General features: G+C 40.7%; 1 protein-coding gene across 2 annotated transcripts in view; it reads right to left on the minus strand.

Annotated features, from left to right (window-relative positions):
* The window catches only part of LOC111155871 (protein phosphatase, Mg2+/Mn2+ dependent 1B), an 82261-nt gene extending 66010 nt beyond the window's left edge, over positions 1-16251 (minus strand). For both annotated transcript variants that reach the window (XM_022516314.1, XM_022516313.1), the window contains exon 1: positions 15821-16251. The gene's annotated coding sequence lies outside the window, so the exon portion shown is untranslated. The remainder of the gene's footprint in view (positions 1-15820) is intronic.
* Positions 16252-21367: the final 5116 nt, after the last annotated feature.

Here is a 21367-nt window from a genome sequence, read left to right on the forward strand (position 1 = left end):
CTGAGCATCACCATCTACTGTCTGGATTATCTAACTGCCTCCTAGTAGGTCTCCCTGACTTCAATCTCCCCTTCCTTCAGGCCACCTTGCAGATTTATCACCTGCTTCATTTCCCTAAAACATACCTGAAGTGTCCCAAAAAGATGCAGTGGCCTTCCACTCCCCAAGTGACACAGTACAAAATGTCTAGTCTGAAACCTTCCCCTATAACATGCCCTGCCTAGGCCTTACACCAGCCAAGTACATCATTCTCATTCCCACCTTAATCAATCTGCTCTACCTTCTTTACGTGAACTAACTAAATCATTCAAGGCACCTAAGAAATAATCTCCTCTTTGTCACCATCACCAACCCTTCATCCCAGCCCCTCAGCACCCCTATATATAGTCATCCATACTCCTTTGGACATTTTTGCCTTCCTTATCCTTCCTACCCTAACTTGTGACTGTGACACCTAGCACGTATTAAGTAAAATACACGTTAAGTTAAAAGATACATCTTTAAGGGGTGCCTGGGTGGCTCAGTGGGTTAAGCCTCTGCCTTCAGCTCAGGTCATGATCCCGGGATCCTGGGATCGAGCCCCGCATCAAGTTCTCTGCTCAGCAGGGAACCTGCTTCCCCCCCACCCCCACCCCCGCTCCCTCTGCCTGCCTCTCTGCCTACTTGTGATCTCTGTCTGTCAAATAAATAAAAATCTTTAAAAAAAAATCTTCAAGAAAGAGTATCTTTTTTTTTTTTAAAGATTTCATTTATTTATTTGACAGAGATCACAAGTAGGCAGAGAGACAGGAAGAGATAGAGGAGGAAGCAGGCTCCCCGCTGAGCAGAGAGCCCGATGTGGGGCTCTATCCCAGGACCCCGGGATCATGACCTGAGCTGAAGGCAGAGGCTTTAACCCACTGAGCCACCCAGGCGCCCCCAAGAAAGAGTATCTTAACCATTACGAAGTTCACAAAAATAAATTGGCAGAGACCCAAAAACCTACTGGAACACTGATTAACCTCTGTCATCTACTGTAACACATATTAAGTAAAAGAAGTTTTTATTTCTAGCAATCTTTTAAAATGTTTAAAGTCATTTTATTAATTATTTTTATGATTCCTATCTTTTATCGCTTTTACTTTCCAAATCAACCACCTTTTCCAGGAACAGGCAATTCCACCATGGTCACTAAGTTTCTCCTCAAGGGCTTTGCTCATACATGGGAGCTGAGGTTTGTACATAGCATGTTACTCCTACTGATGTACTTGGCCACCGTGTTAGGAAATCTCTTATCACTTCCACCACAACACACCAGAACCTCCACACATTCGTGTACTTCATCCTCAGGAATCTGTCCATCTTAGACATGAGCTATATTTCTGCCACTGTCTCCAATGCCTGTGTAAACTCTCTGACAACGCAGTCATTTCAGTGGTGATTTCCAGCAAATTCTACCTTTAAGGTTTAAGGGTACTTAAAGCACCCAAACACGCCCACTTACTGCAGACAGGGGACACACTAAGGAATTTATCACTTGGTTTGTTTCCAAATGCTCTACATTAAAGCACCCTCAACTCCCACCTCAGCCTTGCCCAATAAGCCCTGCTGGAGAACATCTTTGGCTCTAGACCCCATTCATTCAGTTGAACTCTTTCTAGGGGTATTTGGGCTTAGAGTTAAGGAAAAGAGCAAGACTAAACTGAGCAAAGACAAGAATGTATAGAGGAAAATATATACAAAGTATTGTTCACCTTAAGAATAAAGCAATCAGGGGCACCTGGGTGGCTCAGTGGGTTGGGCCTCTGTCTTCAGCTCGGGTCATGATCTCAGGGTCCTGGGATGGAGCCCCGCATTGGGCTCTCTGCTCAGCAGGGAGCCTGCTTCCTCCTCTCTCTCTCTCTGCCTGCCTCTCTGCCTACTTGTGATCTCTCTCTCTGTCAAATTAAAAAAAATAAATAAATAAAGCAATCACCCCCTATATTACTATTCAAGTACAACCATTCCAAACATTTACTTCAATCCAAATTATTTTTGAAGTTAATTCAAAACTACCTTTAGGTTAAAAATGGGGGGGGGGGGCACCTGGGTGGCTCAGTGGGTTAAAGCCTCTGCCTTCAGCTCAGGTCATCCAGGGTCCTGGGATCGAGCCCCGTAGCGGGCTCTCTGCTCAGCAGGGAGCCTGCTTCCTCCTCTCTCTCTGTCTGCTTCTCTGCCTACTTGTGATCTCTGTCTGTCAAATAAATAAATTAAAAAAAAAATTAAAAAAAAAAATGGGGTGGGGGGGTGTTTGTTTTTTAAAGGTTTTCTTTTTAAGCAATCTCCACACCCAACATAGGGTTTGAACCCACAACCCTGAGATCAAGAGTCACATGCTCCTCAAGCAGCCAGGCGCCCCTGAATGTTTGTGTCATTTTATAGACACACCATGTAATTAATCCCTATAAACTCTTAAAACACAATTAACAGAAACACCAGCATTCTAATGGCAAAGAAAATCTGTTATTTATGCCTACAAGATTTTGTCATTAAGGAAAAAAAACAAAATGTGGGGCGCCTGGCTGGCTCAATCAATGGAACTTGCTACTCTTGATCTGGGGCTTCTAAGTTCCAGCCCCATGTTGGGAGTAGAGATTACTTAAAAATAAAATCTTAAAAAAAAACAAACAGGAAAAGAGAAAACAACAAATGATACTAGCAAATACACAGGAAGAAAAATTCAAATGGCCGCTAAACAAACATATGAGAATGCTAACCCTCACTAGTAATAGGAAAATGCAAATTTACTAATAGGAAAATGCAAAATTAAAGTCACAAGGAATCAGGGTTTCTCTCATCAGATTGAAGAAAAATAAATTCTCAATACCAAATGCAGACAAGGACACAGAGCTGTGCTGTCTGATACGGCCCACAGTGGCTAGTAAGAATTTGAAACATGGCTAATCCAAACTGAGATATGCTGGTAAGTCTAAAACCCAAGCCATATTTCAAAGAATTTAATTTAAAAAAATCCAAAAACACCTCATTAATTTTTACTGTTTACATACTGAAATGGTTTCTTCAATATACTAGATAAAACATATTATTAAAATTACCTTCACCTGCTCCCATTTATTAAAGTGGCTACTAGAAAATTTTAAGTTATGCTTGTGTGCACACTCTCTCTGACAAAATCTTAAAAAATAAAAAAAAGAAAAAGAAAATTTTAAGTTACATGTATGGCCAATGTTGTATTTATGTAGGACAGTCTGATATTGATCTAGAGCAACAGAAACTTTTGTACCATTGGTGGGAGCATGAACTGCTGCTACAGCCACTTTGGAGAGAATTTTGGAAATACCTTGGTAGGTTGTACAATGAAAAAGGCCTACAATTTAGCAATTACACCCCTAAGTATGTGCTCTAGAGAAATTCTCACACATATGAATATATCAAAAGACATGTAAAGTACATTTTAATACTATCGTTTACAGTCAAAAAAATAATCCAAATGTCCATCCAAAGAGACTAGACTAAATGTGCTATAATATGTATCCAATACATATGCAATACTATTAGAAAGAGAGGTATAGAGCAACAAGGAAGAACTTCGCAAAAATGTTAAGCGAAAAAAGCAAATTTTATGAAAAGACATTCCATATACAATCACACACAAAAACTATAAAATCTCTCTAAGAGCTTGACGTAATAGTAGTATATGCTATTTAGACACAGATACATACACAGAGATCATATACGTGAAGGAAGGCAGAAAATCAGGACAGTGGGAAAAGAAAGGATGAAATCTCTAAGGGTAACAGGAGGGTTTCAAGTGTGCTGGAATGTCCTATATCCTAAACTAAGCTGGGTAGTGGGTACTTCGATGTTCATTTTGCTTTATAAATTTTTTAATCTGAAATATCTCTGTGCTTTTAACATATAATTTTATGAACCACGTACAGTACCATACTTTATAGTTTGAGAGATATAAGCAAAAACTTCACAATTTGCACGTTATATGCAGTTATACCTTGAACAACATCAGGGTGCAGAAACTATCCATAAAAATCAATTATGTGAATACCCAATATATAAACACCAATAATATACCTCTACTACCATTACAATGAGGAAAAGGGGACACTATATACAAACATACTAAATCAGGGCTCAGCAAAACTTTTCTTTAAAGAACCAAAAAGTAAGTACTGGGGGCTGTACAGGGCCATATGATTTCTTTTGCAACTACCCAACCTGCCAAATTAGTGGGAAAGCAGCCACAGGGACCCCTGGGTGGCTCAGTTGGTTGAGGGTCTGCCTTGGGCTCAGGTCATGATCCCAGAGTCCTGGGATCAATTCCCACATCAAGCTCTTTGCTCAGCAGGGAACCTGCTTCTCCCTCTGCCTCTGCCTGCTGGTTCCCCTGCTTGTGTTCACTCTCTCTCTCTGACAAATAAAATCTTTAAAAAAAAAAAAAAAAAAGGAAAGCAGTCACACACATTATGTGAACAAATGAGCATAACTGTTTTCTAATGAAACTTTATTTACAAAGCAGGCGGAAGACAAAATTTGCCCAATCAGCCATAGCTAGGTGACCCCTGATAGATTCATATTCAAAAAAGAAATCACAGAATGCCTAGATAGTTCAGATGGTATAGAATGTGACTCTTGATGTCAGGGAGGTGGGTTCGAGCCCCACACTGGGCAGAGAAATTACTTAAAAAATAAAATCTTAAAAAAAAAAAAAAGAAAAAAGAAAGAAACCACTAAATCCATTAAGTAAAATTCTGAAGGAGAAATGGATTTGCATGGTAACAAAATATGCCACAATTTACCTGATAATCACTAAAGAGAAAATGCTCCTTGTTCATGGGGACATCTAGGAATCACCAACTTCACCTGTGATCAAATTTAGCCCTACTAACCGTGTGACAGGCATTTTGTGCCTTCTGACGTGATGTAATATGAAGCAGCATCAACTATGAAGTATCCTGGCCAAAATGTTTAACCTGAATTTAACTCAAGTCTTTAGCTCTAATTTAACAGCTTACAGAAGACAAATGAGTAAGTTTTTAAAAGATCTCAAAGAAACAACCAGACAAATTCTGAATACAGGGTATATTACAAGATAATTAGTCTCTTCAAAAGGAGGGTCACTTTTTAAGTAGGTGTTTAAATTTAAAAGAGAATTGAGACACAAGAGTAAATGTAGCATAATAGTGCACGATCCTTCGGTGGACCTTGGTGTGGAAGGGAAAAGCTATATAAGTCATTTTTTACCTAACTGGGGAAATCTACTTATGGATTGGGGATTAGATGTCTTCTGGGGATTAGATAATTGTGTTACATAAGATGACAGTATTGTAGGTAGGAAGAAAATGCCGTTTTAGGGGGAGATTCATATTTAAGTATTTAGAGATGGAAGTATCAGAAGGAGAAAAAAATAATCTATTTTTAAATGGTTCAGCGAAGCAAATATATATATTTGATTATATAAAGCAAATATGGTAAAAAAATATATAAATACTGTTGAATTTAAGTGGTGGGTATATAGGTACTCAGTATACTATTAAAATGTTCTGTAAGGGGGCACCTGGGTGGCTCAGTGGGTCAAGCCTCTGCCTTCGGCTCAGGTCATGATCTCAGGGTCCTGAGATCAAGCCCCACCTCAGGCTCTCTGCTCGGCGGGGAGCCTGCTTCCCCCTCTCTCTCTGCCTGCTTCTCTGCCTACTTGTGATCTCTCTCTCTCTCTCTCTGTGTCAAATAAATAATCTTTTTAAAAATAAAATAAAAATAAACATATATTATCATTCACTTTACAAATGAGAAAACCTGAGGTTTAGAGACAGTTAAGTAACTTGCTTCAAGTTACCCATTTACGGAGTGACAGGAGAGGAATTCAAATCCATGTAGTCTGCCTTTAGTGTCAACGCTCCCAATCATCACCCTCCTTTTGCAGCTTTTTCCAGAAACATGCACCATTCCAGATATAAAGTCTTCTTACATTTAATATACACTTAAAAACACACACAAGTAAACTAAGCTAAGCACCCTACAGCATTACCTAAATGCATAAAGCAGCAAAAATTCAGAAATATCTAAATGTATTGATAAGAAGCCTCATGCATGTTTGTGAACAAGTAATTCTCATGTCTATGGGTATAGAATGGTTTCCACTCATATGTAACTAAGAAGGATTTTATTATTAATAAGGCATTACTCTGAAATAATAGAGTTACAGCCTAAACACATATTCTCCTAATGTCATGACCACTTGGCCAACTCCTCTGACCATTTTTTATTTGGTATACTGCTGAAGCTACTGCTATATAGCATCTCCCAAACTGTTAGCAAAAATATCTGACAACGAATTAAATCTCAGACTTATCTTTGTTAGATTGCTTTCAGTCCTCGTAAAAATGCAGAGTCAATGTTATTCCAGCTAGCACTCTAAAATTAACTATGCATCGCTTCTCTTTTCTATTCAGAATATACCTTACACGGGACTCCATAATTTACCCATGCAATATATGCCTGAAGAGAAACAAAAGACCCACCTACCAGAATTCCAGTCTGCAGGGTGATCAGAAAGTCCTAAAATACAGATATTACTTTAACATTCTGTACTGGAATATCAATAAACCATTTATTGTCTGTGCATCTGTGCTTCCAGACCTGGTGGCCACCCTGTAGTTAAATAAATATCAAGAAATCACAGACAGGAACACCTGGGTGGCTCAGTGGGTTGGACCTCTGCCTTCGGCTCAGGTCATGATCTCAGGGTCCTGGGATCGAGCCCCGCTTTGGGCTCTCTGTTCAACAGGGAGCCTGCTTCCCCCTCTCTCTCTGCTTGCCTCTCTGCCTACTTGTGATCTGTCAAATAAATAAATAAAATCTTTAAAAAAAAAAAAAAAGAAAGAAAGAAAAGAAAAAACACAGAGGCAGTAAAGGCAACACAAACAAAAAGCACAAGAGAAGAGCAAATATGCTGAACTAGAACACAAACCTATCACTGAGAAAAAGACTCAAGATGTTGGATAAGAGCAATAACACAATCTAAATCCTCACTAATCCTCCCAAACTTCTACTTCCCTCACAAAGCAGAGTTAGAGGCATAGAACAAAAAAAGAAGAGTATAACTGAAAACTATTATATATTAAGGCAAAAGTTACCATTTCACTTTCACATTTTGCTTCAAAACACTTGAGAACAGAAGAATAGCAAGAAATTAAACTCAGTTTCCTTACATTTAGGACCTACAACCAACCACAAAGCTTTAATAAAATTCTGTACTACAGAAATGAAACCAGTTACAAGAGATAATTTAAGACATCAAGTAAGGCTTTGTTTTGTTTTCTAATTTAAAATGCTGTACAGCTTGGTGAACCTGGTCTGACAGCACTAAATTTAATATATATTCAAAAAGTTCAAATTCTGGGACGCCTGTGTGGCTCAGTCAGTTGAGCGAATGACTCTTGGTTTTGGCTCTGGTCATGATCTCAGGGTCGTGGGATCAAGCCCCACGATGGGCTTAGGCTCTGCACGCTGCTTGGAGTCTGCCTGAGATGCTTTCCCTCTCCCTCTGCCCCTCCCCAACTCACACTCTCTAAAATAAACAAAATCTTCAAAAACAAAAAACAAACAAAAAAAAAACAGTTCAAATTCTTCAGCACATCAGCACTTTGATAAAAAAGTGATAAATAAGTCACAAAAAAAAATATTAAAAGTGAAACTAGTAATTTGAAGGCTTCATTTGGGTCCTAAAAATGAAGTCTCTTAGGTCATGAATGGAACCAGTGTTCATTTTTATATCGAGGCCCTGAAATACACACAAGTTGATTTGCTTTAAGATAAAAAAAAAAAAACTCAATTCATTGCAGCAAGCAAGATCACATGAGAGTCTGACTCAATGCCTCACAAATGAAAGCAAAAGACCATTATGTATTAAGATAAAAACAAAGATCAAAGATCTCTCATGCTTATCTTAAATGTGCAATGTTTGTGTAAACTCTGGAAGAGACATTTTTACCAAACTGGATCATCACTAGGAAAGGTACATAACACACAGTAGAAAAATAAGCATCTGCTTCGTATCGTGCAATAAGCCACCCTCATGCAGAAATTTACAACGCAGGAGAAACAAAGGCACAACTTCAAGTTACACACCACAGCTCCAGAATTAAGGGAAGCAGTAATAAATATATAGACCAATTTTAGCATAATAAACTCGGACAGACTGGCTCCATCAGCTATCTTCAACAGAACTGTCAAATAACCAGAAAACAGAAGTAGCAGTCACAAATCAGTGACAGTATTTCCGGACACTAACGGCCATTCACTAATCTTTCAGTTATACTCACAAACGAACACACACAGCAACAACGTTTTTTCTAAACACAAATAACAACATACATTTTATATGTGCATCCCAAGTTACGTAAACCAGTCTTTCTGTTAAAAAGTCCTGTTTACCCTGCTCCCATTATCCTACCTTCTACCATTTTCCCATCTAAGAACTCATCTATCCAAGCATGGGCAGTAAATGGGAAACACCCGAAGGCCCTAGCTTTCCTCATGCCTCATACAAGAACTGCTTTTTTCTCTTTGGCTCACCTTTTAATCTTAGGTACAACAATTATTTCCCCCTTCCTACTTCCGCTTTCCATGTATCACTTTTTGTCTAGTTACAGAAAACCTCTTCTTCCCTCTTTCTTTTTTTTTTTTTTTTTTTTTTTTTTTATGAGTGAGAGAGAGCATGAGAGAGGAGAAGGTCAGAGGGAGAAGCAGACTCCCCAAAGAGCTGGGAGCCTGATGCGGGACTCGATCCTGTTAGTCCGGGATCATGACCTGAGCCGAAGGCAGTCGCCCAACCAACTGAGCCACCCAGGCGCCCCTCTTCCCTCTCTTTTGTTAAAAATGGAGTAATGCTGGGGGCGCCTGGGTGTCTCAGTTGTTAAATGTCTCTCTTCAGCTCAGGTCGTGATCCCAGGGTCCTGGGTTCGAGCCCCACATCAGGCTCCCTGCTCTGCAGGAAGCCTGCTTCTCCCTCTCCCCCTGGTTGTGTTCCCTCTTTCACTGTCTGTCAAATAAATACATAAAATCGTAAAAAAAAAGAAAAAAAATAGTAATACTCTGTGCGCCTGCGTGGCTCAGTCATTAAGTGTCTGACTCTTGATCTCAAGGCTATGAGTTCAAGCCCCACACTGGGCAGGGAGAGCCTACTTAAAAATAAATAAATAGTAAAGCTCTAGGGTCTCCCAACTGACTCAGTCAGTGAAGCACATGACTGTTGAGCTCAGGGTAGTGACTTCATGCCCCACGTCGCATGTAGAGCTTACTTTAAAAAAAAAAAATAAATAAAGCTCTAATCACAGCATGTAAGTGTAGTATAGAAAACACCATACATCCCAACTGTCCACTCCTGATTTCAGTCATCCATAAAGGGAGCACAGCTGTAATGTAAACTGAGGCAGTGTGTTTGCTATCAGAATATAAAACCTATGAGGGCAGGGATTTTTGTCTGTTTTGTTCAGTCTTCAGCCATGAATGGTGCCTTGCATGTTAGAAGGCACTCAGGGAATGCCAAAATAATGGCTGAGGATGGGGTGGCTACAGACTAAATACTATTACTCTTAAATACGTGGAATTCTTTATTTTTCAGAGGGCTGGTAGCCTACAGTAAGTAAAAGTTGCTCGTATCTGAACTTGATCATTTAGAGTTGCTTTGAGTTCATTATTTCCTCTTTGTAAGGGACAAAGAAGAAGGGTCACCTGTATTTTAAAGATAATACCAGTTCATTAACTCAAAAATCAATGCTTTAATGGGAAGAGGGGAAAAAGAAACATTCTTTCCCCAGAGAGGGTAAGTATCCATAGTGGTAAGGACTTTCCTAGATTCTCCTACTTCTAAGGACACCTATTAACTATCCCTTTTCCCCTTTTCCATGTTAAGAGTGCACTTATACATACCTACACCAAGAAAATAAAATGCAGTTAGACTTAAGAATCACTGACATTACTCTCAAGGTTTAAAGTGTTTTAAAATCCTTCAGAACTTCACAAATTACTCTATCTTTTATCAAACCTGCTTCTCAGGTCTACACTATTTATAAAAAAAAAAAACCCAAAAACCTGTTTTTTTTATATTACACACTTGATTATACCTAATAATAACCACATTTAAAAAACAGTTTCCCACAAAGGAAAAGATTTGTCATGTTTCTGGCACACAAATGCACTTAAGCTACACAACCTATTTTGAAGTGGGGGCCACTCTATGTAGACAAAAAGCACAGCAACACTACACACAGGTCTTATCCTGACTATAAACCCCTGCCAATAATTGGTCCCATCTCTAAAAGTGAGACAAGTTCCTTCAAAGTCTTCTAAGGTTCATCTCTTTCTCTCCTCTAAACATCAGGCCATGGGGGCGTCTGGGTGGTTCAGTGGGTTAAGCCTCTGCCTTCGGCTCAGGTCATGATCCCAGGATCCTGGGATCGAGCAGGGAGCCTGCTTCCCTTCCTCTCTCCCTGCCTGCCTCTCTGCCTACTTGTGATCTCTGTATGTCAAATAAATAAATAATCTTTTTTTAAAAATAAATAAATAAATAAGTATCAGGCCATGTATTTAATATTAATAGTCTTCTTTCGTTCAAAGGAAATGTAAAACAAGTTTTCCAACAAGGGTTATGTTTCCAAACTTCGAGGTCTTTAATTTTCAGAAAGATATCAATTTAAAGCCAGTAATTTCATACTGATATTTCAACATACTCAAAAAAAAAAAAAGAGAGAGAGAGAAAGAGCGAGAAAGAGAAATAAACCTGAGTCCATTTTTAGTAAATATTAAACAAGTAAATGAAAAAAGTTTCAAATTGGTAAACTGTGCTTTAAATGTTACAAACTATGTTAAATTTGTCTAAACATATGAATAAGTTAAAATATCACAACTAATTGTTAAACTACTAGGTTCTTTTTTAAAGACTTTATTTATTTGACAATAGGAGACACAGTGAGAGAGGGAACACAAGCGGGGGGGGGGGTAGAAGGGGGAGAAACAGGCTTACTGCCAAACGGGAAGCCCCATGCAGGGTCGATCCCAAGACCCTGAGATCCTTACCCAAGCCAAAGGCAGACACTTAACAACTGAGCTATCCAGGCACCCCTAAACTACTAGGTTCTCAAAGTTAAATCAGTTATAACATACAAAGGGTATTACTCTAAAAGGTATATGTTATGCCAAGAAATAAGAAGATATTGTAGATGTGGTCACAAGTCAGCTGTAGCTAAAAAAGAAAAATATTTACTCGAGAACTCCTCTATGTCATGACTTACCATAATTCAGAGCAAAATGTTTATGTCTGTTATTAACATTAAACTGAAAGGGAGAAATAACACACCCTGAAATTTGAATGAAAATTAAAAAAAAAAAAAAAGAATGAGCTACCTTATGGTATTTGTTTTCTAGGCTGCTAGATGATGCTAAAAATAAAATTTCATGATCTTTATAAAATCTGAGAAATTAAACTACCGTATATAGACTACACTTATGGAAAAAGTCATCACATCAAGAATTTAGTAAAGACTTTTTTTTTTTTTATTTTTAAAGATTGTATTTATTTGGGGCACCCGGGTGGCTCAGTGTTGGTTAAGCCTCTGGCCTTCAGCTCAGGTCATGATCTCGGGGTCCTGGGATCGAGCACCACATCGGCTCTTGGTTTGGCCTGCTTCCCTTCCTCTCTCTGCCTGCCTCTCTGCTTACCTGTGATCTCTGTCAAATAAATACAATCTTTAAAAAAAAAAAAAAAAGATTGTATTTATTTGACAGAGAGAGAGAGAGAGATCACAAGTAGGCAGAGGGAGAAGGGGAAGCAGGCTCCCCGCAGAGCTGAGAGCCGATGTGGGGCTGGATCTCAGGACCCTGAGATCATGACCTGAGCCGAAGACAGAGGCTTAACCCACTGAGCCACCCAGGCACCCCTTTTTATCATAATATTGATACTATCATAATATTGATTCAACTACCTGATCAAATAACTCAGGTTAGTCTAAATGGTGGTTTTCTTTGGGGGAAGGAGAGGATATAGCTTAAACACTGAAAAGTGTAATTCAGGGACACCTGGGTGCCTCAGCTGTCAAGCATCTGCCTTCGGCTCAGGTGGTCCTGAGATCCAGCCCCACATTGAGCTCCGGCCCAGCCCTGGGCTTGCTGCTTAGCGGGAGGCCTGCTTCTCCCTCTCCCACTCCCCCCTGCTCGTGCTCCCTCTCTCTGTCTCCGTTAAATAAATACAATCTTTACCAAAAAAAAAAAAAAAAAAGAGTAACTCAAGTCAGTTTCCACAAAGAAGTTAAACCACATTAAAATGTTTCATTTGGGGGCGCCTGGGTGGCTCAGTGGGTTAAAGCCTCTGCCTTCGGCTCAGGTCATGATCCCAGGGTCCTGGGATCGAGCCCCGCATCGGGCTCTCTGCTCAGCGGGGAGCCTGCTTCCTCCTCTCTCTCTGCCTGCCTCTCCGCCTACTTGTGATCTCTGTCAAATAAATAAATAAAATCTTTAAAAAAAAAAAAAAGTTTCATTTGAAAAAAGATTTCAAAATGGCTTATCAGAGATATTATCATAGTTAAATTACTCTAGAAGATCAAGTTATTTTCTTTTAAATCAATGTTTTGTTATAAACAAGTATCATCAACAGAAATAAGGATAAAACAAAGATTATGAAGAACTTTTTTCTTCACCTATACTTGTTAGATCAGTTGCTGGAAGATGACAGACCCTGCATTCTACAAATTTTAAAGTCAAGCAAAAACTACAAAACCAATATTCCCCAAATCTACCCTATTTACCTTCACCATTTAGTCTGAGTACAAAACAGTGGGATGGAAAATATATTACATTTCCAGGGTCTACCTAGTATCTGAGAATTTTACCTCATAGACAGTCAATTCCCTTAATCTGCAATACCACTGATATAATATATAAAGTATATTTCTACCATAAAACTTTAAAGCTACTAAGACATTATTTGGTTTCAACCCAAATTCTGAAATTAGCTAAGAAAAAAATAAGAAGACTCAAATACAATGTAGGAAAAAACACAATGGATATCCAGAAGTACCCATATTCCCCCAAATTATCTTACCACTAACCATAATTTTATATTTTATGTTTAGTATTACTTGAATAAATTTTGTTATTCAAATTCTGGAATTTAGAAAGTTTATTCTAACTCTGACACTGTCAGTTGTTTCCCAACTAACTTTTTCTTAAAATCAGTGAACTGTGAAAGGCATAGTTCACAGAAAAAGTAAAATACATTATATTTTAATAAGTTAATTTTATTCACTTTATCTTATGAAAGAGCACTTACATCTTATGAAAGACTACTATGGAGTTAGAATTATACTATTTTACTACTTTTAGCCTAGGTAATGTCACAAGATACTTTAAAATAGTTACATGTAACATACAAGTTTTCATACAATGTAGATAATATGTGTAACTAACACCAATGGGAGGAGATTCACTGTCAGTATCATGTGTAATAAAAGAAATGTTTACCAACTCATTTACAAGGGCATGTTTAAAAATTGAGCCAATGGCGAAACAATTGTTAATGCATCTCCACAATCACTGAACTACACTATGGCAAATTCTACACTTCCAAGAGTGCCAAAAATCTATCGGCATCAAATTTTAATTCAAAAGACTTCGTAAAAAATGTACGATAGGAAAATAAATTTTCACGAGAAAACCACTTTTTCTGAACTTTTTAACTTGTGAATCAGATATTCTTAGAAGCACAGCTATTTAGACATACCATTCCTTCAGATGATGTAATCTCAAGGGATTTGGTAATTAGAACATGTTAATTACTTACATAAAATAATATTTATTGCCACGACTATCAGACAAACTTTAAAAGCTTTCACCCATTCCTGGGGTCTTCACAGAAATCAGACACCCGGTATGAGAAAACAGGTGTTGAAAGCTTCACTGGTCACTTCTAAGAGAATGATTACAACATAAAGAAATTCAAAGGATAATGTACAAAAACTGGGAGATCTTAACTAACGGGTATGAAAGATCACATAAAAATACTATTTCATGTTGATAAAGCAACATAGAGAGCCACTGTAGAAACTGTGATAAGACTTTATGAGAGCAAAACTAAATGAAAGGGGAAAACACAAACACCATTAAAAGAAAATAACTCAAGAGAGAAACAAAAAAGCACAGGAAAAATCTGAATTATCCTGAAAAAAAATGTTGACCAAAAAAACTGTTCTAAATACTAACTTTTAAAAGTTCAACTGAAACAACACACTGCTCATTCAAGAAGCCTACAAAAACATTTCTTTAAAAATTTCCATTTTAATAGTTTAACTTCATATTTGGAAAAGACTATAATAATTAGAATAACCTGTCTCTATTTAGAAATGCTCTATTAAAAAGGAGGCCAACACTAGGAACTTTGCTATTGCACAACAGAGAAAGTAAATGAAATAATGTCCATTAACAGTCAGTGTGGATGGCATGTTTCTCCACCTCCCAGAACATACGGACTTACACTATCTGACCCAAACAATCTACCACTTCTACATCCGTGCAGTAGCTCAAATAAAATGAGTTCCTGTGTTAATCCCACAATAAACCTCAGTAATTCTCACATCACAGTTGTAAACGTTTGTTAACAGAAAAAGAATGTTTTTCCCAAAATAGCTACATATCACTAAGACTACTCAAATTCCTAAATAATCCTTTTACAAGACTCCTGCCAACTTTATTTTGATACATTAAACATGTGGAGCCTATTTTAAAAGGTCTTTAACTGTGACTTCATGAAAACAGCTTCCTAGTTAGTTCATAAAATATCTTCTTTTTAAAGTTTTCACGTTGTTTTTAAGCTGACTTGAATAGAGATGAATCTGGGCCAGCTATCAAATGCTTAAGAAGCAGTTTTGCCAAATAAGATGGGCAAATGTTCTAGATCTGCTAAATCCGACATTAGAGGTCAGACAACTTAAAAAATGAAATAACTACTTTCAACATTCACTGAGCCCCTCGTTTTTAAAATTACCTCGGTGTCATTTTCACATCTGACGTTTAAGAATACAACCTGGTTTTTTTGTTTTGTTTTGTTTTGTTTTTCTTTTCTTTTTAAAGAATATTAGGCTCAGTTAAAAAAAAAAAAAAACTAATCTGCTGCAAAAAGCTGGTTAGTCAACTCTTGAAGGGTGTCTGAAGATTTGGATTGCTGGCGGTAGAAGTTTCATTTAAAAACTTCTCTGTTAAAAAGAATGACATCCGGAAAGGATCGTTGGAGAGAAGAAAGGGAAGAGAAGCCCGGAGTCGGCTAAGCGATTTAAAGCCACTAAGAAGGAAGGTGGTGGTGAGACGCACAGACAGAAGAGCGAGAAAAGAAGATTTAACAAGGAAGTGAAGTGGAGCGCAGAGGGGGGCAGAAACTGATGAAGAAACAAATGGGAAAGGTAAGGTTTTCGAATAAGCACGATCCAGGAAGGGATGAGTTAAGGCCTGGGGTAGCCCCGGTGTTTCGGTTTCAAAGAGATGCTCGCGTACTGGAAAAGAACGGGGGAAAGCAGTTTACTTCCAGGCGCTGGAGCAAAGTAAAATTCCCTGCCCCGAGCCTCTCCCAGACTCGGCCGAGCGCGGAGGCGGCGGCTGGGTAAGGGGCCTACCCAGGAGCCGGGCCCGGCGTTCTGCTCCCCCAGGCTCCACGGCAGAAGAGGCGAGGATAAGGCAAGCAGGGCCCGCGACCGTGGCCGGCGGCACCCCGAAAACAGTGCGGGGCCTCGGCGGTACCCGCGAGCCGTTTCCCCTGCGGCGGGGCGCCGAGCGGCCTTACCTGGGGCGAGGGAGGGAAGCGAGGTCTAGGGCGTCCGCTCTTGCCCGCCGCAGAGAACCCCTGATGCACTCAGCTCGGGCTTCCGACCGAGGCGCGACCCTGCCTCAGCCGCCGCTTCCCCGTCAGGGTCTCGGCCACCGCCTCCGCCGCCTCCGGGGCTGTTTACACCGTCGGGCCCCGCACGCCGCCGCCGCCGCCGCTGCCGCCTTCTCTCCACCCTAGCGCCGTTGCCGATTCGGCCGCCGCCACCTCCTCCGCCGCAGCCTCGTCTCTCTGGAGCATCTTCCAGCCACCGAACCCTGAGAAACAGAGACTCCAGCCGCGCCGGCAGGAAACTCCCCCGCAACTGCTAGGGGGACCAGGCGGTCAGAGCACCGGCGGCTTTTCCGCCATTGAGCAGCAGCCGCTCCGTTCCTTCTGCAACCCCCTCCCCGCACCCTGTCCTCCCCGCCCCTCGGCGAGCCCCGCCCCCAGCTCCCACCCATTGGGACGGTGCAGCCTCTCACTGCATTCGGTTGGTTAGCCGGCCCGTCAATCACCACCCTCCCTCCCACTTCGGCTGCTCTGTACCTCGGTACTTAGCTTTCCCCGCCCACAATGCCCCGCCTCTCAGGTCCTTATTTCCCATTGGGCATTAGTGACCACCTTCAATTGGCAAGGTCAACTATCCATCAAACACCGCCCACTGAGTGAGACCCAACCCTTCATTACCATTTACTTCACTCAGCCCCGCCTCTGGGCGTTAGGGACCAACCCACCCTAACAGCCATAAGTAGAGATCGCCATCAATCAAATAACGCCCACCTGCCCCTCCGCCTCGCAAAGACCGAGCCCTAGCGATTCTCTTTTCTTATTGGTCCAAAGGGTGACCCGAACCCTTAATCATTGGCTTTCCGTGCGTGTCCGTCACTGAACCAATTTCCAAGTCCGTCACACTGGCTTTTTTCAAATGAACGCTCAAAAGGCGGGGAAGTATCCAAATAGCGATTGGCTAGTCTTCGAAAACGGTCAAATCCAGAGTGTGTGCGGATCCTTCCCGTCCTACGAGAACCATGCCCCTTTATTTTTGACCTCTAAGCCGTGCGTGAAAGAAGCGCCATAACGGAGCCAACGCGCTGTCCGGTTATAGGTGTGGAAGCCTAGTCCCACCCGGAGTTACAGGGGGTTGGCTGCTGATTGGCTAACAAAGTCCTGTTAGGCCCTCATTGGAGGACATAAACGTCTCTCTTCGGCATAGCGTCAGACGGGAAGGGATGGCGCAGGGAAGGATAAGAAGGGGTCCGGGGAGAGGCAGTTGTTTTGCTTCAGCCGACGGGTGGGGCGAACGCGGGAGAGGGAAGCTCGGAACGCAGGGCTCTGGGGGAGGTGTTGCGGGGAGGGAAAAAGCCCGGATGTGTCTTAACAATGAAATCATCGCCGACCAATCAGAGCTGCTGAGCCAGGCTACCTGCCTGACCTGTCCACAGTAGGGAAGGGAATGAGTTAGTGAGCGGGAAATTGGGGTGTCAGGAGACGCTGGAAAGCGATGTGAGAAAATGGAACAGGTGATCCCTTTAAGAGGACGCTGTGCTGTTGTTGGGGGTTATTTTTATTCTTTCTAGGCCTGCAACGCCTGGCATTCAGCCCTTGACATTTCCGTGTTTTGATTCTCAGTCAACATTGATTTTTAAATCTCTCGGCCTAGTCTTTGACATTCATTCGTTCGTTCCACAATTATTGAGCTCCTGCTATTTGGCAGGCACTGTTCTGGAACTGGAGCTACAAAACTAAATTAGGCAATCCCACTACAAGATGGTAGGTGTTACCACTGAAACATGCAATGGAGGGTGGTGACATAAGGGATGGAGGGTGGTGACATAAGGGATCGTCCCTGTGGGTAAGTTTATCGAAGAAGGCTTCACAAAGAACAGTATGAGTCTAGCAGGAATGATTCAATAGTCAGAAGAGGGAAGTGGACAGCATTCCGTCAGCAACCGAATTAGACTAAAGGTATTGCAGATTAATTCCCTGCCAAAGAAACAAAACTTTAGTGTAATGAAAGTGTTCTAACACCTTAGGATACTTCCCCACACCCCCCGAAAGTGACCTGTTAAAGGAGTTAAACCTTATTCACACCTTTGTGTAAACTGGTTTGGACAGACAAGTTAAGCTAAGACCCAGCAGAGTGCCATTCTGATTAGGGGCTGTGGGTGTTTTTGGAATAAGGGCAAATTTAGGAATTGGCCAAGTCGTGGTGAGGATGGCAGAAATAAAGACTTGATTGTAGTTCAGATTTTTTTCATCTCCGCCCCCCAAATGTGCATAACGATAGTGGGGTTTTTTTTACAGTAGGGTGGCTGGACCACCAGCGCCATAATCACCCAGGGAGCAGATCCCTGGGTCTACTCACACCTGTAAGATCAGGGACTCCTGAAACAAAACTTGGAAAGGTGAATTTCTAAATTCTCCAGATGCGTTTTATTCACACCCATGACTGAGATCCTCTAGTACAGGTAATGGAGATAGCATAGACTAAAATTTAGTTTCCCTGCTTCTTCATGCAGGGAGGAAAAACAATAAAGAAGAAAGACAAGTAGGCCCTTTAGACTATGCCTTTCTCTTGTCCCCTTTACTATCAGTATCAGTTCTTAGGAAATATTCCTTAAATGACTTATAGAATACATTCCCTTAAATCACTCTCCTTTGTCTGACACACTTTATATATGGCAAAAGATGTCTAGGATCCCAGCTTCCAAAATAGCAATCTAAAGATCATAAAAGTGGAGACATTGTAGGACCTGGTCTTAAGAATTCGGGCAATCTCAGTAGGGCATCAGAGAAGTTTCTTGATCTGCCTGATTTCCTTCTCAGTTTCCCTTGGTTGACCCTGAAACTAATACAAAGCACAATCATCTAGGTGGGCTGATGATTGCACATCATTCATTCTTTTAGTCACTAAAAATATAGATGTACTGAATACTGGTCTAGGGACTAAGAATACAATAAGGATCAAAACACACTTAGGTTAACTTTAGGTGTTAGGTGTGCTTTATTTGATTAAAACTCCAAACTAATAAAGAAGGCCCAATAAGATTCAGAAATTTAAAAGGTAAATTGGTGTGTGCCATCATAAACATACAATGTATCACAAACATTGACTACCATCATAGGGGGCTCCATTACTGTGTGAATGCCGCTAGGCTAAGCACTCTGAGTCTTGTTTTATTGTTCAGTAAATAGGACTCACAAAATCTTCTGAAGCCAGGTAAAGAGCTTTAGATGCTGTTAATAATGCAAAGCACTTTCCAAAAGATAGTGCAAATAGTACTGAATGTATTATAGAAAAAGTCCTTTATTTTTATTTTTTATTTATTTATTATTTTTTATTTTTTATTTTTCCAGTGTTGGCTTTCATACTCTGGTGTTCCTTTTTATTTTTTTAAGATTTTATTTATTTATTTTGATGTGGGGCCCTATCTCACGACCCTGAGATCATGACCCCAGCTAAAACCCAGAGTTAGACATTTACAGACTGAGCCACCAACGTGCCCCTATTTTTTTTTTTAAGATTTATTTGTTGGGGCACCTGGTTGGCTCAGTGGGTTGATCGGTGGACTCTTGGTTTCTGCTTAGGTCGTGATCTCAAGGATCATGAGATTGGGTCCCACACGGGGCTCTGTGCTTAGAGGGGAATCTGCTTGAAGATTCTCTCTCTCTGCCACTCCCCCCACATGTGTGTGCTCTCTTTCTCTCAAATAAAATAAATAAATCTTTTCCTTAAAAGATTTATTTATTTGAGGGTGCCTGGGTGGCTCAGTTGAAGACTCTTTTCAACTCAGGTCATGATCTCAAAGGTCCTGACATGAAGCTGAAACCAAGAGTCAGAAACTCAACTGACTAAGCCACCACCTAGGCACTCCTGGTTTTCTTTTTTGAATAAGATATTAGGTATCAATGGTCTCCAAGTTTGGGGTGCCTCAGTTTTGCTGGAGTCCTAAACCCACACTTGATAATCTCTGCCTATACTCTGAAGTACTCTGCCTACTTCATGTAATTATTATAAAGATGAAACAGGATGTGGCATACAATAGTACCTAATATATTGGCTGTCACAGTTGAATCAGAATTTGCATATGTCCCATAGAAGAAAGTTCATGTATTCATTCAGCATATTTATATGCCTGTTAAGTGCAGGCCATTTTGGTCTCTCTGACAGGGAGCTTGGGTGTCAAACTTCAAGTAGTCCAGTTTCTACAGATTGATCCACTCCCCCTCTTAACCACCAGAAATACTCCATTGATAAACCTGTTTTCTTCATAAAAAAATATTTTTTTCACCATTTCCACTTAAGAAGTACAAATACGGGGGGCACCTGGGTGGCTCAGTGGGTTAAAGCCTCTGCCTTTGGCTCAGGTCATGATCCCAGGGTCCTGGGATCAAGCCCCGCATCGGGCTCCCTGCTCAGCGGGGAGCCTGCTTCCCTTCCTCTCTCTCTGCCTGTCTCTCTGCCTACTTGTGATCTCTGTCAAATAAATAAATAAAATCTTTAAAAAAAAAAAAAAAAAAGAAGTACAAATACGGGACTCCTGGGTGGCTCAGTTGGTTGGACGACTGCCTTCAGCTCAGGTCATGGTCCTGGAGTCCCGGGATCAAGTCCCGCACTGGGCTCCCGGCTCCATGGGGATTCTGCTTCCCTCTCTGACCTTCTCCTCGCTCATGCTCTCTCTCACTGTCTCTCTCTCAAATAAATAAATAAAATCCTTAAGAAAATAAAAAAAGAAGTACAAATACTTCTTAAGCATTCACTGTGAATCAGATACTAATAATCAGGTAAATAATAGGCACTGCTGCCTTTGAAATTAATTAGCTATGATATTGTGATATAATAAGATATATATATATATATTTAATCTTCATCCCAGTTCCTGGCAGAGAACTTCTAAGATCCTCATCATTTTGTGCATGATAGGAGTAAGGAGAGCATTTTTGTTGTTCATAAGAAGCGCCTCCTTTTTCTTAAGTAAGCTCTAGGCCCAACATGGGGCTTAAACTCAAGACCCTAAGATCAAGAGTCACATGCTCTACCACTGAGCCAGCCTGGTGCCCCATAAGAAGCCTTTTTGAACCCCTGAAGTTACGCTGATGAGGGAACTCATAGAGGATGGCTGCTTGCCTGAGGAAGAAAGTATGTAATGAGAAGGTGGGAACTTTCAGCCTCACTCCCTATTTCTGGGGAGGGCAAAGGAGATGGAAATGTTCTTAATCAGTGATTAAGATATAATCAGTCATGCTTATGTAATGAAGCCCCCATAAAACCCCTACATGACTGGGTTTTGAGAACTCCTGGGGTGGTATACACACTGAGGTGCTAAGAAGGTTGTGATCTTGGTGAGGCCAGGGAAGCTCTATCCCTCTTCCCATGTAGCACGCCCTGTGCATCTCTTCCATTTGGCTGTTCCCAAGTCCTATCCTTTATATAAACTGATCATAGTAAGTAAGGGGCTTTCTGGAGTTCTGTGAACAGTTCTAGAAAAATTATCAACCCTGAGGAATGGGTTGTGGGAATCA

Source organism: Enhydra lutris, unplaced genomic scaffold, assembly GCF_002288905.1.
Source record: "Enhydra lutris kenyoni isolate GAN:26980312 unplaced genomic scaffold, ASM228890v2 scaffoldscaffold44, whole genome shotgun sequence".
Lineage (NCBI taxonomy): Eukaryota > Metazoa > Chordata > Mammalia > Carnivora > Mustelidae > Enhydra > Enhydra lutris.